This window comes from Oncorhynchus keta, unplaced genomic scaffold (genome assembly GCF_023373465.1).
Source record: "Oncorhynchus keta strain PuntledgeMale-10-30-2019 unplaced genomic scaffold, Oket_V2 Un_scaffold_5444_pilon_pilon, whole genome shotgun sequence".
Lineage (NCBI taxonomy): Eukaryota > Metazoa > Chordata > Actinopteri > Salmoniformes > Salmonidae > Oncorhynchus > Oncorhynchus keta.
The window spans coordinates 1,152,948-1,160,000 of NW_026290960.1; the positions used below are offsets into that span (position 1 = coordinate 1,152,948).

A 7,053-nucleotide genomic window follows, 5' to 3' on the forward strand; every position below is an offset into this window, starting at 1 on the left:
TTAAACCTCTGGTCTCTGTCTGACTAGTGTTCTGTAAAATAAGGTTTAAACCTCTGGTCTCTGTCTGACTAGTGTTCTGTAAAATAAGGTTTAAACCGCTGGTCTCTGTCTGACTAGTGTTCTGTAAAATAAGGTTTAAACCTCTGGTCTCTGTCTGACTAGTGTTCTGTAAAATAAGGTTTAAACCGCTGGTCTCTGTCTGACTAGTGTTCTGTAAAATAAGGTTTAAACCTCTGGTCTCTGTCTGACTAGTGTTCTGTAAAATAAGGTTTAAACCGTCTGGTCTCTGTCTGACTAGTGTTCTGTAAAATAAGGTTTAAACCGCTGGTCTCTGTCTGACTAGTGTTCTGTAAAATAAGGTTTAAACCGCTGGTCTCTGTCTGACTAGTGTTCTGTAAAATAAGGTTTAAACCGCTGGTCTCTGACTGACTAGTGTTCTGTAAAATAAGGTTTAAACCGCTGGTGTCTCTGACTAGTGTTCTGTAAAATAAGGTTTAAACCTCTGGTCTCTGTCTGACTAGTGTTCTGTAAAATAAGGTTTAAACCTCTGGTCTCTGTCTGACTAGTGTTCTGTAAAATAAGGTTTAAACCGCTGGTCTCTGTCTGACTAGTGTTCTGTAAAATAAGGTTTAAACCTCTGGTCTCTGTCTGACTAGTGTTCTGTAAAATAAGGTATAAACCACTGGTCTCTGTCTGACTAGTGTTCTGTAAAATAAGGTTTGAACCTCTGGTCTCTGACTGACTAGTGTTCTGTAAAATAAGGTTTAAACCACTGGTCTCTGTCTGACTAGTGTTCTGTAAAATAAGGTTTAAACCGCTGGTCTCTGTATCTGACTGACTAGTGTTCTGTAAAATAAGGTTTAAACCGCTGGTCTCTGTCTGACTAGTGTTCTGTAAAATAAGGTTTAAACCGCTGGTCTCTGTCTGACTAGTGTTCTGTAAAATAAGGTTTAAACCTCTGGTCTCTGTCTGACTAGTGTTCTGTAAAATAAGGTTTAAACCGCTGGTCTCTGTCTGACTAGTGTTCTGTAAAATAAGGTTTAAAACTGACTAGTGTTCTGTAAAATAAGGTTTAAACCACTGGTCTCTGTCTGACTAGTGTTCTGTAAAATAAGGTTTAAACCGCTGGTCTCTGTCTGACTAGTGTTCTGTAAAATAAGGTTTAAACCGCTGGTCTCTGTCTGACTAGTGTTCTGTAAAATAAGGTTTAAACCTCTGGTCTCTGTCTGACTAGTGTTCTGTAAAATAAGGTATAAACCGCTGGTCTCTGTCTGACTAGTGTTCTGTAAAATAAGGTTTGAACCTCTGGTCTCTGTCTGACTAGTGTTCTGTAAAATAAGGTTTAAACCACTGGTCTCTGTCTGACTAGTGTTCTGTAAAATAAGGTTTAAACCGCTGGTCTCTGTATCTGACTGACTAGTGTTCTGTAAAATAAGGTTTAAACCGCTGGTCTCTGTCTGACTAGTGTTCTGTAAAATAAGGTTTAAACCGCTGGTCTCTGTCTAAGTGTTCTGTAAGGTTTAAACCGCTGGTCTCTGTCTGACTAGTGTTCTGTAAAATAAGGTTTAAACCGCTGGTCTCTGACTGACTAGTGTTCTGTAAAATAAGGTTTAAACCGCTGGTCTCTGTCTGACTAGTGTTCTGTAAAATAAGGTTTAAACCGCTGGTCTCTGTCTGACTAGTGTTCTGTAAAATAAGGTTTAAACCGCTGGTCTCTGTCTGACTAGTGTTCTGTAAAATAAGGTTTAAACCGCTGGTCTCTGTCTCTGTCTGACTAGTGTTCTGTAAAATAAGGTTTAAACCTCTGGTCTCTGTCTGACTAGTGTTCTGTAAAATAAGGTTTAAACCTCTGGTCTCTGTCTGACTAGTGTTCTGTAAAATAAGGTTTAAACCGCTGGTCTCTGTCTGACTAGTGTTCTGTAAAATAAGGTTTAAACCGCTGGTCTCTGTCTGACTAGTGTTCTGTAAAATAAGGTTTAAACCTCTGGTCTCTGTCTGACTAGTGTTCTGTAAAATAAGGTTTAAACTGGTCTCTGTCTGACTAGTGTTCTGTAAAATAAGGTTTAAACCGCTGGTCTCTGTCTGACTAGTGTTCTGTAAAATAAGGTTTAAACCGCTGGTCTCTGACTGACTAGTGTTCTGTAAAATAAGGTTTAAACCTCTGGTCTCTGTCTGACTAGTGTTCTGTAAAATAAGGTTTAAACCTCTGGTCTCTGTCTGACTAGTGTTCTGTAAAATAAGGTTTAAACCTCTGGTCTCTGTCTGACTAGTGTTCTGTAAAATAAGGTTCAAACCGCTGGTCTCTGTATCTGACTGACTAGTGTTCTGTAAAATAAGGTTTAAACCTCTGGTCTCTGACTGACTAGTGTTCTGTAAAATAAGGTTTAAACCGCTGGTCTCTGTCTGACTAGTGTTCTGTAAAATAAGGTTTAAAACTGACTAGTGTTCTGTAAAATAAGGTTTAAACCTCTGGTCTCTGTCTGACTAGTGTTCTGTAAAATAAGGTTTAAACCGCTGGTCTCTGTCTGACTAGTGTTCTGTAAAATAAGGTTTAAACCTCTGGTCTCTGTCTGACTAGTGTTCTGTAAAATAAGGTTTAAACCGCTGGTCTCTGTCTGACTAGTGTTCTGTAAAATAAGGTTTAAACCTCTGGTCTCTGTCTGACTAGTGTTCTGTAAAATAAGGTTTAAACCGCTGGTCTCTGTCTGACTAGTGTTCTGTAAAATAAGGTTTAAACCGCTGGTCTCTGTCTGACTAGTGTTCTGTAAAATAAGGTTTAAACCGCTGGTCTCTGTCTCTGTCTGACTAGTGTTCTGTAAAATAAGGTTTAAACCTCTGGTCTCTGTCTGACTAGTGTTCTGTAAAATAAGGTTTAAACCTCTGGTCTCTGTCTGACTAGTGTTCTGTAAAATAAGGTTTAAACCGCTGGTCTCTGTCTGACTAGTGTTCTGTAAAATAAGGTTTAAACCGCTGGTCTCTGTCTGACTAGTGTTCTGTAAAATAAGGTTTAAACCGCTGGTCTCTGACTGACTAGTGTTCTGTAAAATAAGGTTTAAACCTCTGGTCTCTGACTGACTAGTGTTCTGTAAAATAAGGTTTAAACCTCTGGTCTCTGACTGACTAGTGTTCTGTAAAATAAGGTTTAAACCGCTGGTCTCTGTCTGACTAGTGTTCTGTAAAATAAGGTTTAAACCACTGGTCTCTGTCTTACTAGTGTTCTGTAAAATAAGGTTTAAACCGCTGGTCTCTGTCTGACTAGTGTTCTGTAAAATAAGGTTCAAACCGCTGGTCTCTGTATCTGACTGACTAGTGTTCTGTAAAATAAGGTTTAAACCGCTGGTCTCTGACTGACTAGTGTTCTGTAAAATAAGGTTTAAACCGTTGGTCTCTGTCTGACTAGTGTTCTGTAAAATAAGGTTTAAACCACTGGTCTCTGTCTGACTAGTGTTCTGTAAAATAAGGTATAAACCTCTGGTCTCTGTCTGACTAGTGTTCTGTAAAATAAGGTTTAAACCGCTGTTCTCTGACTGACTAGTGTTCTGTAAAATAAGGTTTAAACCGCTGGTCTCTGACTGACTAGTGTTCTGTAAAATAAGGTTTAAACCTCTGGTCTCTGACTGACTAGTGTTCTGTAAAATAAGGTTTAAACCGCTGGTCTCTGTCTGACTAGTGTTCTGTAAAATAAGGTTTAAACCACTGGTCTCTGTCTCTGTCTGACTAGTGTTCTGTAAAATAAGGTTTAAACCGCTGGTCTCTGTCTGACTAGTGTTCTGTAAAATAAGGTTTAAACCTCTGGTCTCTGACTGACTAGTGTTCTGTAAAATAAGGTTTAAACCGCCGGTCTCTGTCTGACTAGTGTTCTGTAAAATAAGGTTTAAACCTCTGGTCTCTGACTGACTAGTGTTCTGTAAAATAAGGTTTAAACCGCTGGTCTCTGTCTGACTAGTGTTCTGTAAAATAAGGTTTAAACCTCTGGTCTCTGACTGACTAGTGTTCTGTAAAATAAGGTTTAAACCACCGTTCTCTGTCTCTGTCTGACTAGTGTTCTGTAAAATAAGGTTTAAACCGCTGGTCTCTGTCTGACTAGTGTTCTGTAAAATAAGGTATAAACTTCTGGTCTCTGTCTGACTAGTGTTCTGTAAAATAAGGTATAAACCGCTGGTCTCTGTCTGACTAGTGTTCTGTAAAATAAGGTATAAACCGCTGGTCTCTGACTGACTAGTGTTCTGTAAAATAAGGTTTAAACCGCTGGTCTCTGTCTGACTAGTGTTCTGTAAAATAAGGTTTAAACCGCTGGTCTCTGACTGACTAGTGTTCTGTAAAATAAGGTTTAAACCGCTGGTCTCTGTCTGACTAGTGTTCTGTAAAATAAGGTTTAAACCGCTGGTCTCTGTCTGACTAGTGTTCTGTAAAATAAGGTTTAAACCTCTGGTCTCTGTCTGACTAGTGTTCTGTAAAATAAGGTTTAAACCTCTGGTCTCTGACTGACTAGTGTTCTGTAAAATAAGGTTTAAACCTCTGGTCTCTGTCTGACTAGTGTTCTGTAAAATAAGGTTTAAACCGCTGGTCTCTGACTGACTAGTGTTCTGTAAAATAAGGTTTAAACCTCTGGTCTCTGTCTGACTAGTGTTCTGTAAAATAAGGTTTAAACCGCTGGTCTCTGTCTGACTAGTGTTCTGTAAAATAAGGTTTAAACCGCTGGTCTCTGACTGACTAGTGTTCTGTAAAATAAGGTTTAAACCACTGGTCTCTGTCTGACTAGTGTTCTGTAAAATAAGGTTTAAACCACTGGTCTCTGTCTGACTAGTGTTCTGTAAAATAAGGTTTAAACCGCTGGTCTCTGTCTGACTAGTGTTCTGTAAAATAAGGTTTAAACCACTGGTCTCTGTCTGACTAGTGTTCTGTAAAATAAGGTTTAAACCGCTGGTCTCTGTCTGACTAGTGTTCTGTAAAATAAGGTTTAAACCTCTGGTCTCTGTCTCTGACTAGTGTTCTGTAAAATAAGGTTTAAACCGCTGGTCTCTGTCTGACTAGTGTTCTGTAAAATAAGGTTTAAACCGCTGGTCTCTGTCTGACTAGTGTTCTGTAAAATAAGGTTTAAACCGCTGGTCTCTGTCTGACTAGTGTTCTGTAAAATAAGGTTTAAACCGCTGGTCTCTGTCTGACTAGTGTTCTGTAAAATAAGGTTTAAACCGCTGATCTCTGTCTGACTAGTGTTCTGTAAAATAAGGTTTAAACCGCTGGTCTCTGTCTGACTAGTGTTCTGTAAAATAAGGTTTAAACCTCTGCCTGGAAGGGATCGCCTCCCATGGGAACAGGTGGAGGCAACCAGGAGAGCGGAGGCAGCAGGTAATGGAGCCAGCGCTTCGAGGGAACACGGCTGTTAAGGAAGCCCGAGAGGCAGCCCCAAAGATTTCCCGTGCTTACCAGAGAGCGAGAGGGACCGGGCAGGCACCGTGTTATGCCGTGAGGCGCACGGTGTCCCCGGTGCGTGTGCATAGCCTGGTGCTGTACATTGCAGCACCTTGTACCGGCCGGGCTAGAGTGGGCATCGAGCCAGGTGCCATGAAGCCGGCTCAGCGCATCTGGGCGCCAGTGCGTCTCCTCGGGCCAGTGTACATGGCACCAGCCTTACGCATGGTGTCCCTGGTTCACCAGCACAGCCCAGTGCGGGCTATTCCACCCCGCCACACTGGCCTGGCTACGGGGAGCATTCAACCAGGTAAGGTTGGGCAGGCTCGGTGCCCAAGAGCTCCAGTGCGCCTTCATGGTCCGGTCTATCCGTTGCCACCTCCACACACCAGCCCTCCGGTGGCAGCCCCCCGCACCAGGCTGTCTCTCCGTCTTCTCCCTACAGGTGCTCACGCCTGTCCAGCGCTGCCAGAGCCTTCCTCCTGCCCAGTGCTGCCAGAGTCTCCCGTCTGTCCTGAGCTGCCAGATTCTCCCGTCTGTCCTGAGCTAGCAGAGTCTCCCGTCTGTCCTGAGCTAGCAGAGTCTCCCGTCTGTCCTGAGCTAGCAGAGTCTCCCGTCTGTCCTGAGCTGCCAGAGCCGCCAGTCTGTCCTCAGCTTCCAGAGCGGCCAGTCTGTCCTGAGCTGTCAGTCAGCCAGGAGCTGCCAGCGCCGTCAGTCAGCCAGGAGCTGCCAGAGCCGTTAGTCGGCCAGGAGCTGCCAGAGCCGTCAGTCAGCCAGGAGCTGCCAGAGCCGCCTGTCATGCCGGTGAAGCCGGAATCGCCCTTCACTCCGGAGCTGCCGGAGTCTCTCATCCATTCGGGACCCGTGGCTCTGTTCCCCAGTCCGAGGTCGTGGCGAGGGTCGCTGCTCTTAAGAGGCCACGGAGGCGGTTAAGGAGGCGGTGAAAGACTATGCTAGAGTGGGGTCCATGTCCCGCGCCTGAGCCACCACCACGGACAGACACCCACCCAGACCCTCCCCTATAGGTTCAGGTTTTGCGGCCGGAGTCCTCACCTTTTACTGTCACGTTCTGACCTTAGTTCCTTTGTTTTGTCTTTTGTTTTAGTAAGGTCAGGGTGAGTTGGGTGGGTTGTCTATGTTAGTTTGTGTTTGGCCTGGTATGATTCTCAATCAGAGGCAGCTGTCAATCGTTGTTCCTGATTGAGAACCATATTTAGGTAGCCTGTTTTCCATTGTGTTTTGTGGGTGGTTGTTTCCTGTTTAGTGTTTTTGTTTCACCTTTCAGGACTGTTTGTTTGTCGTGTTTATTGTCTTGTCTAGTGTTGCATATTTCATTAAATAATATGAACACTTACCACTCTGCACATTGGTCCTCCTCTCCTTCCCCAGACGACAAGCGTTACACTCTGTCTCTGTCTGACTAGTGTTCTGTAGTATAGGGTTTCAAGTAGGACGTAGTGTAGCAGCAGTCTATTTGATAATGACCACAGCTTAACATTAGCCTACAACTACATCCAACTATCCATGTTCCTCCCAGTGGTTCCTCTTTGAACATTACAGGTATGAATAGATTTGACTAAGAAAGATAAATCGTTGTTGTAATGTTCTTATCTAAGGGGTAAAGTGAGGTTGAATTGTTTC

The 7,053-nt window shown here is 43.2% G+C and overlaps 1 protein-coding gene across 50 annotated transcripts in view; it reads right to left on the reverse strand.

The window, feature by feature from the left end:
- LOC118378325 (protein unc-13 homolog C-like) overlaps positions 1–7,053 on the reverse strand; it is a 290,696-nt gene that overhangs the window by 45,330 nt on the left and 238,313 nt on the right. The window lies entirely within an intron of this gene.